General features: G+C 39.2%; 1 protein-coding gene and 1 long non-coding RNA gene across 2 annotated transcripts in view; one reads left to right on the top strand and one right to left on the bottom strand.

The window, feature by feature from the left end:
• Positions 1-16,466, top strand: part of LOC137759783 (ELKS/Rab6-interacting/CAST family member 1-like) — a 901,087-nt gene that overhangs the window by 793,645 nt on the left and 90,976 nt on the right.
• LOC137759784 (uncharacterized) overlaps positions 4,715-16,466 on the bottom strand; it is a 118,242-nt gene continuing 106,490 nt past the window's right edge. Inside the window, exons 3-4 of the long non-coding RNA XR_011073195.1 lie at positions 8,185-8,477; positions 4,715-5,538 (exon numbers count right to left, since the gene is read on the bottom strand). This is a non-coding gene — a long non-coding RNA (uncharacterized lncRNA). The remainder of the gene's footprint in view (positions 5,539-8,184; positions 8,478-16,466) is intronic.

The following is a 16,466-nucleotide window of genomic DNA, read 5'->3' on the forward strand; positions in this document are numbered from 1 at the left end:
AGCAGAAGGAAAAAGAGAACGCTCTGTTGAGAGAGGTGAGTGGCCACTTTCTCAGTTGTTATGACTGTCTTTTTTTCCTGATTAGTCAGCATTTTGACCTAGATAAATTTATATGCTCTCCTGAGCTAGTGTAAGGGAATTTCTTCTTTCTTACCTAAGTTCTGCACTGATTTCTGTTCTGATTTGCTGTCTTGTATGTGATGACATTGGCTGGCATGTATACTGGTTTAATACCTTTCTGGGGTTTTTTTTCCCCCTCCTGATTTCTGTAGACTCATTTTGTTGCTAGAGGGGCACAGAATTTTCTTGATTTGTTCCTCATCTATTGATTTGTTCACAGAGACACACACAACAAAACCAGAATTAAAGTAGCTAACTACTGCTCAATTTTAAAATATTAATAATTGAAAGTAAGCGATTCCCTCAGTTTCGGTGTGCTTATAAAGTCCTAGGCAGCAGTAATGGATGTTTGCCCTGTGGTTTCCATGGAAACTGTTGCCTTGCTGTAAAAGATAGGTGATAAAAATTATTTGCTGCCCTGGAGGCACAGCTAGAGGGAATGATACAGAGGTATGCTGTCACTTATTTTTAGAGAGGAAACTCAGACTTTAGCTGACCACTGTGTCTACTGATAATTTTTCACTTTTCTATGTAATGCTTCATTTTAAGAAAGCTTAAGTGAAGAATTCATCTTACATTGAATTAAAAAAAAATGACAGCTCTACTTCTCTATATGAGGTCAGAGTCTTCAGATAATTTTCACATTTGGATAGGGGGAAAAAAAATCTCAGAACTATTTTAGTGCCAGCCTGAATAATCCCTTTTTAAATGAAGGGTGAGGAAGGCGGTTAAAAGCAGCAAAACAGCGACTTCCCCTGATGATGGCGACGGTCTGTATCTGCTCTCTGCAATATGGTAGCCACTGGCTGCGTGTGACTGTTGAGCAGTTGAAATGTGGTTAGTGTGACTGAGGAACTGAAATTTAAATTTCATTTAAATATAACTAATTTAAAATTAAATTCAGTTAATCAAATTTAAATTTAAGTGCCTCTGTGTAGGTAGTGGCTACTGTATTAGGTAGTGCAGCGATGCATAATGCATGATGCGGGTAATGTTACCCGCTTTTCTTAATAATTTGTCTTGAACATCTTTCTTTGTCAGTACATGTAGAGTTTTGTAATTTCAGTTGAATTTATAATGTTCTGTTGCATTTATTTATACTTCTTACTGTTGAAAATTTAGACTACTGTTAATTTTTCATTATTATAAAACTGTGCTGCACTGAATATCCCTAACCATATATCCTTGTGCATTAATTTTTTTCTTTAGCATAAATTTCCAGAAATGAATTTGCTCAGGGTGTGTACGTTTTCAAAACTCTGAATATCAGTCTTGTCTCCCAGAGTGATTGGACCAGTTTATCCTCCCAGAAGCATATACTGTATTTTTACGGTTAATCTGCAGCTATGTGCGTTACAATCTTCAAATTACTGGACTGTATTGTTTTAGAAAATTTTCTATCAACTACTGTGTTGTAGGCACCATCCTGAGTTTCTTTCATTTTACTTTCAAGAGTTTATATTTTAATGAGGTAACCTGGAGCCTGGCCATAGAACATTGTAAGAGAAGGTGTAATCATCTCAGATAGCATGCAGCATGAAAACCCTACCAGCATCGTGATGAACTTTGAATGTTACGTTTTTACTCCTTCTGTTCTGAATATTTCAACCTGTGCCCATTTATTTTTGAGTTTTGGAGTTAATAAGTAGTGAATAGTTAAGGATTATGGAAAGCCACAGTGTTATTCTGGCAGAGAACAACCAGCAATATGGTGAATTTGAACAAGTAGTAGGAAAAAACATGAATTTAAGACTAATTTTGAAGTAACAAGCTCTACAAATATTAAGTCCCACTTCTGAACATAATGTGGAAAGAAATATAGGCCTCGTTAGTTGTATCAATACACAATTCCAGTTGCCATTAGTAATGTAGCGTCATCTTACAGGAAACACAGTCCTATGGATTAAAATTATTTAAGAGCAAGTAGAAGTGATTGCTTCAGGAACACATGTTTAGAATGCTGGTTCTCCTTTCTTTTTCTCCTACTTGCCTTCAAGACTTAGCTCAAATTTCAGTTCTTCTGTGAAGTCTTCCTTGTGCAGCTCTATACATATATGTAGATGAGCCAGTAATATTATAGTATACTTCCATGTGTGTTTCTTCATTGTTCACTTAATTTTTTGTACCAAGGATGTAGATATATATATATATATATGAAATTTTATCTTGTCAGTGTCTTAACAAATGCACAGTGGGTACTCAAGAAATGTTGGTTGAATAAGTTGAAATGTAGGGAAAGAAGTTTAAGCCTGGAGCTTACAGAAAGAAGGATAGCTTTTCCAATTCTTTTTTCTCCAGTGTGACCACTGGATACTAAAACCTAACGAAGGTTAGAAAACAAACTAAAACCCCAAACCAGTTTTGCTTATGAGTTTAGGTATAGAAGTTGTAAATAAGATATTGGCAGATAAAATCAGCATTATGATAAAAGGATAATATTCTGACCAAAAGGAGTTTATTCTAGGAATCCAGAATGGCTCAATATGTCATTCACAGTTATAATTTGTAATAGGTGAAAGGAAAAGATAACCTCGTAGTGTTTGATAGCTATCTCAAAGACGTGAGATAAAATGTTAGACACTTTGAAAACTAAACCAAATGAACTAAAAATAAGAATGGAATGATACCTTTATAGCATGATTTAAATAAAACAACTCAGTAAATATGTATTATAAACATATTTTAAACTAGTAGCCAGAATTGTGCTTACTCTGACGTATACTAAGACGCACCCATTAAAGTTAGGGAGAGGCAAAGATACTGTTCATCAGTATTTACATTATTCTGGAAGTGTTAGGCAGTGCTGTTAGATAAGGAAAATGGAATAAATAATGTCAGTAACGGTAATGGAAAGGATAGGGCTAAATTTTCATTACAATGTAGATGGGAACATTAATATAAAGATGCTGCTTTCCCCCAACTCTGTGAATTTAGTGTAATCCCAATAGGAATATTCTTGACACGTGCCCAAATGATGTTGCAGTTTCTTTGCAAGGAGAACAGTGCGGGAACACTTGTTTAAGCAGCTCATGATATATGTGTTTTAAACCCAGTGATATTAAAATCTGTGGTACTGGCACAGTAATAGATAGCTAGATTGATGAGACAGAATAGAACCCAGAAATAATATAGTTTTAAGCATATGATACATGTTTGGGAATAATCGCCATCTACTTGGAAAACAGTACATAGTTACATCAAATTAAGTTCTAGATGAAATAAAGAGCTACTTGTTAAAAAATAAAAACACTAGAAGAGAATGTAAGAAAAAGGTTTTAATACAATCTTGAGACAGGAAAGAATCTTTTATTGCCATAGCAAGAGGCTTAAACAATTAAATTTGTGTATGTTAGAAAATACAGGTAACAGAGGCTAAAATGGTAATTTGGAGTAAAGCTTTGTAACATGTGGCTTGACTGTTTCGTTTCCAGAGTGACAAGGTGCTAGAGGCACTTGGCACAGCCTTTCTTTGCTCATTACTCAACAAACATCCATTGAGCTTCTAGAATGTATGTGACCCTGGGATACACGCTGGGTATACATTTTTCCTGTCAGAACACATGGTCTGTGCCCTCCTAGAACTTAAAAATCTGGTGAGAGACAATAAACATAATTATGAGAGGAAATAAATAAGTTGAGTCTAATTATGTTGGGAGAGGGGATAAACAGGGTAAGCATCTTTGAGGAGGTGCCCTTTAAGGGAGATCTGAAGAAAGTTGAAACAGTCTTGCTGAGCATTTGGGTAAAATCATTTCATGAAGAAGGTTAACAGTTTCAAAGGCGGGATGAGAAGTTTTCAGGAGACAGCAAGGAGACTAGAGGACAAAAGCATATTGTCTAAGGGGAAAACAGGCATGAGATGAGAGGTTGAAGAGGTAGCCAGGGCCAGAGTCATTCATTCCATTCATCAGATATTTATTGGGCACTAACCCATGTGCAGAGCACAAGGAAATATAGTAGCAGTGAACAAAACAAAAATCCATGCCCTCTAGGAGACAAAGCACTTGCCTTCAGGATCCCTGCAGGTAATGCAACAATTTTATTCAAAGTGCAAGAGAAAACTGCACCGATGTTTAATCAAGGGAGTGATCTAGTTTAGCTTTTAAAATCTACTCTGGCTGTGTTGAGAATAAATGGGGGAGGGAAAATTACGAGTGAACAAGGAAGTCTGATAAAGAACAACTCTAGGTTGGGTGAGTGGTGACTTGAAATGGCTATTGTGCATTATATCACTAGTGTGTCAAGAAAGGCAGAAAGAATTGAGAGCTGGCAACACTGGGATATCCATAGGTTTTATTATTATTGGATTATTGTCCATCTTTTTAAAAAGCAGGTTTTCATCAGTTCCAAGACTCATAGTTTTCCCCATCTCAACAGTATGAAATTGAGTTAATAAGTCTTATCCTTGATGGCATCTTAAAATCTCTGTCAGCAAGGCCACAGTCCTGCTTGATTTGTTTGCCTGTGTACTCACAAACAGTTAACAGCTGCTCATTTTAGTCAATGTTGTGAGTATTGTTGCTATTTCTCATGTTAACTTTAGTTGTTGTTCAGTATGTCTTCAGTAATATGCTGTGAACCAGCATTGAAACAGTTATTGGTACGGAGAAAGTTATAAAACAGTTCAAAATGATATATGATTAAACTTTATGGTTAAATAAGTAAAAAAAGGGTCTTGCAATCAGTATAAAATAAAAATTCTGAATGATAGAAGGTTGGGTCATGGTTTATTTGGAGGCATTTCCTTCTTTTCTTTCCAGCACATTAAACAGTGGTTTACCTTACAATCAGTGGCATCTTAGATTTGATGAAATACAGTAACATTAAAATGGCATTCATATCCAGGAACATTTGTGATTAGTTTTCCATTTTGTTTATGAACATGATTCTGGAGATAGCAGGTAAATAATTCCCCCAAATAAAAGCCAAAGAAGAAAAACAAAAATTAAATTAAGCATTGTATTTTCTGTTTGTACTGAAATTACATTGTTACGTGACTTATTGTTAGATTTTGTATTGTTTACTGGAGTGCCTTTCCTTTGATGGATAGAAGTGTGAAGACATCTGTTGGACACATACTGAACTACAGTCAAGACGTGGTTAGTGCCTGGGGCCAGGCGTATGGAGTTTTAACAGGCTTTACAGGTGATTCTGTGATACACCAAAGTTTGGTTCTCAGTCTGTTGGCAGAACATACCTGAATTGGCTATGGAATTTTTGGATTGGCTATCCATATGCATACCAAGCATTGTCTATAGGCTGAATAAATATTTCAGTTCTATACGTGCTCCTGTTTTTTTGAAATGTAGATCCTATTGTGATGAATAAAATGATTTGTTGGGAATTCCCTGGCGGTCCAGTCGTTAGGATTCCGTGCTTCCACTGCAGGGGCCACGGGTTCGATTCCTGGTCGGGGAACTAAGATCCGCATGATGCACGACATGGCCAAAAAAAAAAAAAAAAAACAGAAATTAAAATACTAATTTGTTTTAAAACATTTATACGTATGTTAATTTTGGTCTCTATAATATTTTAGTCAACAAACCTTGTTTAGTGCAACTGCTCTCATGTTAAGATTTGCAGCAGTGTTTGAGGTTTAAAAGCCCTACTCTTAATCTACAGATTCAATGCAATCCCTTTCAAACTACCACTGGCATTTTTCACAGAACTAGAACAAAAAATTTCACAATTTGTATGGAAACACAAAAGACCCCGAATAGCCAAAGCAATCTTGAGAACGAAAAATGGAGCTGGAGGAATCAGGCTCCCTGACTTCAGACAATACTACAAAGCTACAGTAATCAAGACAGTATGGTACTGGCAAAAAAACAGAGATACAGATCAATGGAACAGGATAGAAAGCCCAGAGATAAACCCACGCACATATGGTCACCTTATCTTTGATAAAGGAGGCAAGCATATACAGTGGAGAAAAGACAGCCTCTTCAATAAGTGGTGCTGGGAAAACTGGACAGGTACATGTAAAAGAATGAAATTAGAACACTGCCTAACACCATACACAAAAATAAACTCAAAATGGATTAAAGACCTAAATGTAAGGCCAGACACTATCAAACTCTTAGAGGAAAACAGAGGCAGAACACTCTATGACATAAATCACAGCAAGATCCTTTTTGACCCACCTCCTAGAGAAATGGAAATAAAAACACAAATAAACAAATGGGACCTAATGAAACTTCAAAGCTTTTGCACAGCAAAGGAAACCATAAACAAGATGAGAAGACAACCCTCAGAATGGGAGAAAATATTTGCAAATGAAGCAACTGACAAAGGATTAAACTCCAGAATTTACAAGCAGCTCATGCAGCTCAATATCAAAAAAACAAACAACCCAATCCAAAAATGGGCAGAAGACCTAAATAGACATTTCTCCAAAGAAGATATACAGATTGCCAACAAACACATGAAAGAATGCTCAACATCATTAATCATTAGAGAAATGCAAATCAAAACTACAATGAGATATCATCTCACACCAGTCAGAATGGCCATCATCAAAAAATCTACAAACGATAAATGCTGGAGAGGGTGTGGAGAAAAGGGAACCCTCTTGCACTGTTGGTGGGAATGTAAATTGATACAGCCACTATGGAGCACAGTATGGAGGTTCCTTAAAAAACTAAAAACAGAACTACCATACAACCCAGCAATCCCACTACTGGGCATATACCCTGAGGAAACCATAATTCAAAAAGAGTCATGTACCAAAATGTTCATTGCAGCTCTATTTACAATAGCCAGGACATGGAAGTAACCTAAGTGTCCATCAACAGATGAATGGCTAAAGAAGATGTGGCACAGATATACAGTGGAATATTACTCAGCCATAAAAAGAAATGAAATTGAGTTATCTGTAGTGAGGTGGATGGACCTAGAGTCTGTCATACAGAATGAAGTAAGTCAGAGAAAAACAAATACAGTATGCTAACACATATATATGGAATCTAAGAAAAAAAAAAAAAGTCATGAAGAACCTAGGGGCAAGACGGGAATAAAGACACAGACCTACTAGAGAATGGGCTTGAGGATATGGGGAGGGGGAAGGGTAAGCTGTGACAAAGTGAGAGAGTGGCATGGACATAATATACACTACCAAACGTAAACTAGATAGCTAGTGGGAAGCAGCCGCATAGCACAGGGAGATCAGCTCAGTGCTTTGTGACCACCCAGAGAGGTGGGATAGGGAGGGTGGGAGGGAGGGAGATGGAAGAGGGAAGAGATATGGGAACATATGTATATGTATAACTGATTCACTTTGTTATAAAGCAGAAACTAACACCATTGTAAAGCAATTATACTCCAATAAAGATGTTAAAAAAAAAAAGATGTCAGATATGGGGATATATGTATATGTATAGCTGATTCACTTTGTTATAAAGCAGAAACTAACACCATTGTAAAGCAATTATACTCCAATAAAGATGTTAAAAAAAAAAAGATGTCAGATATGGGGATATATGTATATGTATAGCTGATTCACTTTGTTATAAAGCAGAAACTAACACACCATTGTAAAGCAATTATACTCCAATAAAGATGTTAAAAAAAAAAAGTGTCAGATATGGGGATATATGTATATGTATAGCTGATTCACTTTGTTATAAAGCAGAAACTAACACACCATTGTAAAGCAATTATACTCCAATAAAGATGTTAAAAAAAAAAAGTGTCAGATATGGGGATATATGTATATGTATAGCTGATTCACTTTGTTATAAAGCAGAAACTAACACACCATTGTAAAGCAATTATACTCCAATAGAGATGTTTAAAAAAAAAAAAAAAGCCCTATTCTTTAACTAGGTTCTAGGCTAGGAATTTTGGCTCTACCATGTCTGAGGAATGCCCATCTGTATCTTTGGCAGTTGTCAGGTAAGAGCAGAGGAGGTTAGAGGGAAGAAAAGAGAAATAAACATATATAGAAAAAAAAATAGAAACCTTGGACAAAGAGTAGGAAGAATTAAAAAAGAAAAAAGGTCCCTAGTTAATTTTCCCTTTCCTAGTGATTTTGGAAAGTGTGAACAGTTGCATCGCATAACTTACTGGTTCAGGTTATCCTTCCTCATCTTTTTTTTTTTGTTGTGTCATTTGTACCTCATTTCCATTTTGACAGGAAGATATGTTTTCTCAGAAGCATGCTGTTACTTGAGATGGTAAAGGGTCAAAGTGCAGTGCTGTCTGACAACAGCGGAGTTGAGGTACAGGAGGAGTAGTGAGGGTTCCTTCTTCACTTCTCCGTGTGGAGTACAGTAAGCCCAGAACTTGTGTGGAGGATTGAAATCTGCTGAAGGGACGTCTACCCTTGAACCAAGGGTGCTGGAGGCTAAAACCTGAAACTTGAAAGAAAGAAATTTCAGACATAAGTACTACTTCTCAGTCACAAATGCTCCTTTCTCTCAGTTGTGTAAGTAAATGTTGACTTAACTTTTAAAAAGAAAGAAACTACTAACAACGGAGAAATTTTGTTCCTAACTTGTTTGTTTTCTTTCTCTAGTCATTATTCTTTATTAAATCAGTGAGAGGAACTGAACACATTTTCTACCGTGTACCACAGTTGACAGTATAACAAGATCCAGATAATTCTACCTGTATGAATCTCTGGGCTTTCTTTAATTTGTGTAGAGTGAAAATTTTCAGGCTAAAAAGAGCGAAATAAAGCAAGCACTAGCACATTCGACTTCTTACATTTGTCTGAATGGTACATTCTTTTTTATTCCCAGAGTCCTCTCCCTTTATTAACAGTGCAGGAGTCAGAGGCTCCATGTGCTCTCTGGGAAAGGGGAGTTGGTCAGCCCACTGACTGCAGGATGTATTCATAATGAGCTTTAATGCACAGGCCTTTGAATGGAGATCTGTTACGACTGATAGGTTTTACAAGATCTTAACAGGAAAGCTTTATGCCTGCGAATGGTTTAAAGTGCACCCTAGTTCCTTAGCAGAGGAGGATTTTTTTTTATTCAAATGGATTTCTTTCCTTATATATTGCTGATATGCTTGCTAGAGTTTAAAGTGAAATTGTAATAGTTTCACTGTAAAGCATTTGGAAATTTCCCTAATATCTGTGCGCCCAATTTATCACCTGTTTATAGTGTAGGGAGTAGATTCAGTGTGGACAGACTGGAGGCTGGGGGGTAACTGATGAGTTTGTTGTTTTAATGCAGGTGAGAGGTGATTATGGCCTGAACTAATGTGTTCAGATTTTGTCCTGGATTAATGTGTTCTGCATTTGACTGTCTTAATGAAGTGTTTTATCTTGCAGGGGTTAATTGTGGATTAACTCGATCCTTAACAAGACTTGCTTTTACACTCTGTTGGCTCTAGTCTAGGTAGCCTTCCCTCTAGGGCTAGACTGTCTCTACTCCTAAGACGTGACCTTTCTGGTGTCTCTGCTGAGTGCCTCTGATGTTCTCTCCACTCTGGCTCTTTGGAGCTTGAATTCTTCCCAGCCCCATGTGAGTTCAGGTAGTTGCTCAACTCATAGCTCTGGTAGTTGTTCTTTGACACTGTGGAGTCTTTCCCTGTACATGCAGGCTTAGTATTTGGTCAAAGACTCCAGGGGACCCCTGTCAGATCAGACACTGCTGCTTTTCTGGCTAGCTTCTTCCTCTGTGTCATTCTGCTCTACACATTTCTCCTGTCTTTGGGACTCTTACCCACTGATCTGTCTTCTGAGCTCTGCGGGACTGCTGTTTTCTGTTTGGTCTTCTCTCCCTGCATCACATATTGGATAGCAAGTCCGGACCATAACCTTGTTAGTTTCTCTTCTCTCAAGGATCATACTCCTGTGCTGCTTGTTTTCCAGCATCTGAAAACAGTTGCTTTATGCATTTTTGTCTAATTTTAACATAGTTTATGACAGGAGGGCTAGTCTTTTATCTGTTATGATCAGATTGTGTGGACCTTGTAGAGGGTGAGAAGTAAATAGGAAACTCGTTGAAGGATTGAAAACAGACTATTGCCGTGATTTGTTGATGCTTTATCTAGAGTACACCATTGCTTTCTTTAAAATGGACAGAGGAAATGAAAGGAAACTTAACTCGAGGCTGTTGTAGTAATCTAGGCTTAAACTAGGCTGGAAATGGAGTGAAATGATAAATTCAAGAAATCTTTTGAAGCTGGAACAATTAGGACCTGCTCTAGAAGGTGGTAGGAAGTGAAGATGTGGGAGGAATGAAAGGAGACACTGTGCTGTTTGGCTTGAACCACCGGGAGGGTAATGCCATTTAAGGAGATGGGCAAGACTCATCAGTCTTCAGAGGAGGGGCTAGGTTAAAGAGGAGAAAATGACGAGTTTTGTTTTGGATGAAATAAGTTTGAGTGACCTAGTAAGCATCTATATACATGTCAAATGGGCAGAGCAGAGGGCAGGGCTAGAATTTCACCAGCACTGTTCAGATGGAAAATATCCATCTGTATTCTCTGCCATCACTAGGGGCTGTACCAGGGTACTCTGGAAGTACTGGCTGACTCAGAGACATTCCCAGAATCTGACAAGAAAATAGCCTGAGGAGGTCTGGTAACTTCAGGGTGATCCTTGAAGACCCTAACTGTGATATTCTGCCATCTCCTTCCTTCCTTTCTGATCCTGAACGCACTGACATTTGGATTGAAAAAAATAGCTATGTTTTTCTGCCATTTGCTACCTGTAGACTGTTTAGGAAACTTGTTCAGCAGTCTTACCTTCTTTTTTTTTCTGATTGTAGCCCCTCTGGAGAGAGATTTCCATCGCAGGTAGCCCGGTGGTTGTTGCTCTGGGGGAGGATGCTATCTATGCAAAGGAGGTTGTCAACACAAATGCTTTCAGTTGTTTTGTGCAGTGCGGACTGTGGCTACTTTGATTCCTCCTTTTTCTTTTTTTTTAAATAAATTTATTTCTTTTTGGCTGTGTTGGGTCTTCGTTGCAGTGCGCGGGCTTCTCATCGCGGTGGCCTTTCTTGTTGCGGAGCACGGGCTCTAGGCGCGCGGGCCTCAGTAGTTGTGGCTCATGGGCTCTAGAGCGCAGGCTCACTAGTTGTGGCACACGGGCTTAGTTGCTGTGCGGCACGTGGGATCTTCCCGGACCAGGGCTCGAACCCGTGTCCCCTGCATCGGCAGGCGGATTCCTAACCACCGCGCCACCAGGGAAGTCCTGATTTCTCCTTTTAAAAAGGGACTATTTCTAATCCCCTTTTTGGATTGTTTGGAGTTCTGATAATATGTCTTGGAGTCCTGTGGAAGAGTGACACACAACCTGGGGATGTGCCGGAGCTTCACCTCTTGTGGTGGCTGGGGTCTGTGTGACTTACCGTGTATAACCAGGTGTGCAGAGACGGGGACCCGCCTGTACCCCTTAGCCTGAATGCAGTCTGTGTGCTCCCTGGTCCACAGGGAAAGGTCAGGAAGACAGAAAGTGGATCAGAGTGTCTTACAAGGCCGGGGTAGTCATCTTTGCATGTAACTACTACTCCCTTGCCTCTCCACTCCCCTGTTGAAAAAATGAGAGTGAAAAGGAGGACACGTACTCTCTTTTTTGCTTCTCTTGTATAGGAGATGCATCGGAGATTTGAGAATGCCCCCGATTCTGCCAAAACTAAAGCTCTGCAAACTGTTATCGAAATGAAGGTGAGAGCTTCCTAAGGAATCTTATGTGTCATTTCACACTTTAATGTGTGAGTTTAAGAAAGTGGTATGTAATAATAGTTCACTCATTTTGTAGACTGAGAAGAAATAGTAAGACTTAATGAAAATGACACATTAAAAGAACTTCAGTTTCGTTTCCTCTTGTCCAGCATTTCTTGGAGTCAGCTGTTCTCAAACCTTTTGGTATCAGGGCCCCTTATTCTCTTAAAATGACTCATTTCATTTGTTTTTAAGAAAATGTCCGCCAAATACCAAGTTTGTGTGTCAGTTCTTCTCTCGAGTTAAGAATAGGGTTCCGTGAAAAAAGTACCTGATTGGGCTTGCGGCTCACAGAGCACCCAGTGCTGTCCTGGGAGCAGCGTCACACCCAGGTGCAGCAGCCGGGCCTGGCCCCTTCCTGTGTCGTCACACAGCATGGTACAGAGATACACACTCAAGGGCTGAGCATATGAAAAGTCACCAGGGACATTCCTAAGTGAGCCAGTGTTTTAAAAATGTTCTTTCTTATTTTTCTTTTTTGTCTGCGAGTGCTGACACTGAAGAATACACTGACGGCTAGCACGGGTTGGCGCTGTTGTCCAGAGGCACGAGCGCTTTTGCCTGTCCTTTATACCTTTAGTGCACGTGTTAACACAGTGGAAAAGGCACATAAAGTCATAGTATTATTATGAAAATAGTTTTGACTTCTCAAAAGGGCTAGGAGGCACCCCCAGGCTTTCACGGACTATACTTTGAAAACTTCTGCTTTAAGTTACTGAGTAGTTAGAGATCTTTAGGCTGAACGTTACGGTGATTGGTGACTAAGCGCTTGCCTTCTGTGTTAAATTCCCTGGATTCAAAACCTGGCTTTATTTAACCAGTTGTATGACATAGAACAAGTAACCTAACCTCTCCATACCTTAATTTCTTTATTGATAAATGGTGATAACAATAGTACCTATCCCATGGGTTCTTTTGTGGTTTAAATTAGTTAAAACAAGTAAAACACTTTCAACAGGACCTGGCACATAGTAAACATTCAGTCAGTGTTAGCTGCTATGCTATTATTATTTTTATTAACAACATATTCCTTCTTGCAAGAGCTAGAAGACTCTTACAGATAGGGACCCCTCCCTCTCCCCCTCCTTCCCTCTCTGTCTCTTTTTTTAACTTCTTTGTATCCCCTAAAAAATTTGACACGGTGTTTTGCATCATGTGCCTTCATTTAATATTTGTTGATGTGGCAAGAGTCTTCAGTTTTTGGTATATAAATAGTTTTATGTAAATAGATGCTTCTCAAGTACAGTTATCAGAATGGTTCTCTTAATTTAGAAGATTTCCTCTTAAAACTTTGTTTTTATTGTTGTATACATCTTTGTTCTCACTGGGGAAAGGGTTTACCAAACAAATACCAAATTAGTGGATTCTGGGTTCTTTATAGTTAGACAATTCATAGTCTTGAACATAATCTCGTAAACAGCCTCTAGAAAGGTGTAATTACATATTCACATTTCCCACAAGTTTATTGGTACGTGTTATTTCCTGATCCCTGTTGGAACCTAAAAACACACGAGTGTACCTGTGTTCACAGAATTATTTTGCTTGCCTTTTGATGGCACAGGGAAGTGTACTGGTTTTAACTGGCAATAGATCTATTTTAAGTCGTGTTAACCTCCAGCCATTCTGCTAAGAAGCAAGAGACTGAGATTCTGGTGGCCCAGTGGGGTCAGGTGGATGTTATGTTGAAATTGAAGATGCAATAGCTGAGATGCTGAGAGTGTGGCATGAGCTTGAGAGGATCATGAAGACCTAGACTGGTCTTTGGGGGAAATGGGAAAGGAGGTGATGGTGGACAATAAAAGAGCCCAGCTGTCTTCAAGGTGACGTAATATTCTTTTCTCTCTCCTCCTCCTCTCCCTCCTCCTTTCTCCCACTTTCTTCCCTCTGCTTCCTTCTCCCTTCTCTAACTTCTTCTTTTCCCTTTAGCAGTGGAGGAGCAGGGAGGAATTACTGGACTGCTGTAGGGTTAGAGTTTTGCTGGGTAGATATGGCAGAATTACTGGGATGCAAGTGAATTGAGGGTGGAGGTGAAGGAGTAGTTGGGATGATGAGTCCAGGAATGTAGCCTGGATAGGAAGGAAGAGAATTCAGAATGGATGGACAGGTTGGGAGAAAATGTAGAAGTTAGGGGGGTGGAGGACTCTGTGAGATACAAGAGCAGCAGTTAATGTGAGTGATGGTGTGTCAGGCCTGGGAGGAGAGGCCTGGGTGATGTGGTCTTGTAAACTGGGTAGCTAAAATGGACCGGAGGATTGAGGGCGTTGGCATTACGGATGTCAAGGAATTCGGACATTGAAATCCTAGGATTATGGCAAGAGTGGCATTTGAAGGAGAGATCTATTGTCAGCCGGGTGCTGAAGACTTCTTCAGCGGGCGGGAGTGACGGGGAAGCCCCTAGATGGCAGCGGTGCGGAGGGAGAGTGAAGAGGAGTGTGAGCTTTAAATGGGAGCAGCATGGAGGAACCTGGAGGATGCCCACACTTCTCCCTGCCACTCTGTGATGCTGGTGGATTAGTGAACTTCAATGGAGAGCGTTCGGGGAAATTATATCCTTGGGGAAAGCCTGGGTTTACTTAGAGCAGGGAGACAACTTTTGAAAAAAAGTTGAGCATTTGGGAAATTTAACAAGGAAAAGAGGATTTCAGTGGACTCAGTGGGGTTGGTTGATTAATGATGGGAGACCCAGGGCTGGGGAAGTATAGAGTAGTAAGATGATAAAGAATTTATTTATTTAGTTATTATACATTCTAGGAGTAAGAAACCTCCTTGGAAAGGGCTGTCCTCAAATAAACCCAGCCTGAGTACTGGTCGGTGCTACAACTAGTCCAACATATCAGGCGTTAATTTTCTGGCCTCATCCCAGAAAGTAGCCTGGCAGGTTCTTTTTCTGCCTCATGGCTTTCAGAGCTGCAGTTACGGTCCCTTTTTAGGTGCAGATTTTATGGTGCATGATTTGATGGTGAGTGTCTGATTTGGTCAAGAGCTGCCTCTCTGTCTGTGTTGGGATTTTCAGATAGTGCATTTGAAGCCGTTTATTTGTTTATTCTTCATGGGCCGGGATAGCTTTAAACGAGTAAATCAAAATCCTGGTTTAGGTTTAGAGTGTCTCTGATTGTGTTAATTTAATATGTTTAATTTTGAACCAAATGTAAGTTTCATTTGAATAGATTTGTAAAAGAAAATTTTCGTTGTGTTATTTTTAAAGGTAATGCAATGCAAGTCAGAGGAGTACAGCCCTCGCCTCTCCCCCGAACCTAAAAATAGCTAGCTGTAAGTGTCTCATGATAAATCCTTTAACTCTTATCGGCATACTCTCAGATAACAAGGAAAGTCAGTCAAGACAGGCTTGAGGTAAAGTGAAAAGAGGAAGTCAGTCTCAAAATTTCTTCCTAAAGGAATGGTTTCTCTAAAATTCCAAATAAAATAAAGCTATACTGAATTTATGCTCTTTAAGGTCTTTGCTTCTTAGGTGAATAAGCATATGCAACTATAGATGTAAAAGTATCTATTCTTTGTAGGAGTTTTTCTGTAATTGATGACATCTAAAGTAATCTGGGGATAAACTGGATACTGTGACAGACAAAACCAAGAAAATGAGTATAGACGGATGTTGTACTAGGAGGTGATATTCGTGGTGATGCTGATTTACAAGGACAGTGACGTTTCTTTTTAGAAATCATTATGAGATATTTGAAATGCATGGTGAAGTATAGCGAATAAGTAAGATTACTAATGCAGTAAGTAGCCTCCTCTTATCTGCAGGGGATAGGTTCCATGACCCTCAGTGGATGCCTGAAACCACAGATGGTACCAAAGCCTATATATACTATGTTTTTTCCTATACATACCTATGATTAATTTTATAAATTAGGCACAATGTGTAAGGGATTAACAACAGTAATTAATAGTAAAATAGAACAGTTATAACAGTATGCTGTAATGGAAGTTATGTGAATAGGTCTCATTCTCTCTCTCTCTCTCTCTCTCTCTCAGTATCTTACTGCACAAATCTAATGCCGTCTTCATCTAAACTAAGCACTTGTCATGCACTGTAGCCGTAACTTTTGCAGTTTGAGGTGCAACAGCAAAACTGGCACGAATTTCTTTTTCCTTCATCCCAATTTCACTGCTGGAAGATTCGTTCTGACTGTAGATCTTAGCAACCTCAGCATATGATTTTTTCTCTTAGTGAGAACTTCCACCTCTTCACTTAAAAGAAACACCTTACGGTGTTTCAAAGAGAAGTCTTTGTCAAATCTGAATTGCCAGCATACTACTCTTGTGCTTTGGGGACGGTATTAAATAAAATACTGTCACGTAAAAATGGTCACTTGAACACAAGCACTGTGATGCCAGGACTGTCCATCTGATAACCGAGATGGCTGCTGTGAGTGCCTAACGGGCGCGGGTACACTGGACAAAGGGATGATTCACGTTCCGGTGGGACAGAATGGGATGGTGTGAGAGTTCATCATGTTGATTGGAACAGCGGTGCACGGTTTAAAACTTCTGAATTGTTTTTTTCTGGAATTTTCCATTTGATATTTTCTGACCGCAGTTGACCTCAGGTAACTGAAACCACAGAAAGCAGAACCACGGAAAGTAAAACTGTGGAAAAGGCGGGACCACTGTGTGATAAAGTGTAACTGTTAACGTAATTATTCATC

Source organism: Eschrichtius robustus, chromosome 2 (genome assembly GCF_028021215.1).
Source record: "Eschrichtius robustus isolate mEscRob2 chromosome 2, mEscRob2.pri, whole genome shotgun sequence".
NCBI classification, from domain to species: domain Eukaryota; kingdom Metazoa; phylum Chordata; class Mammalia; order Artiodactyla; family Eschrichtiidae; genus Eschrichtius; species Eschrichtius robustus.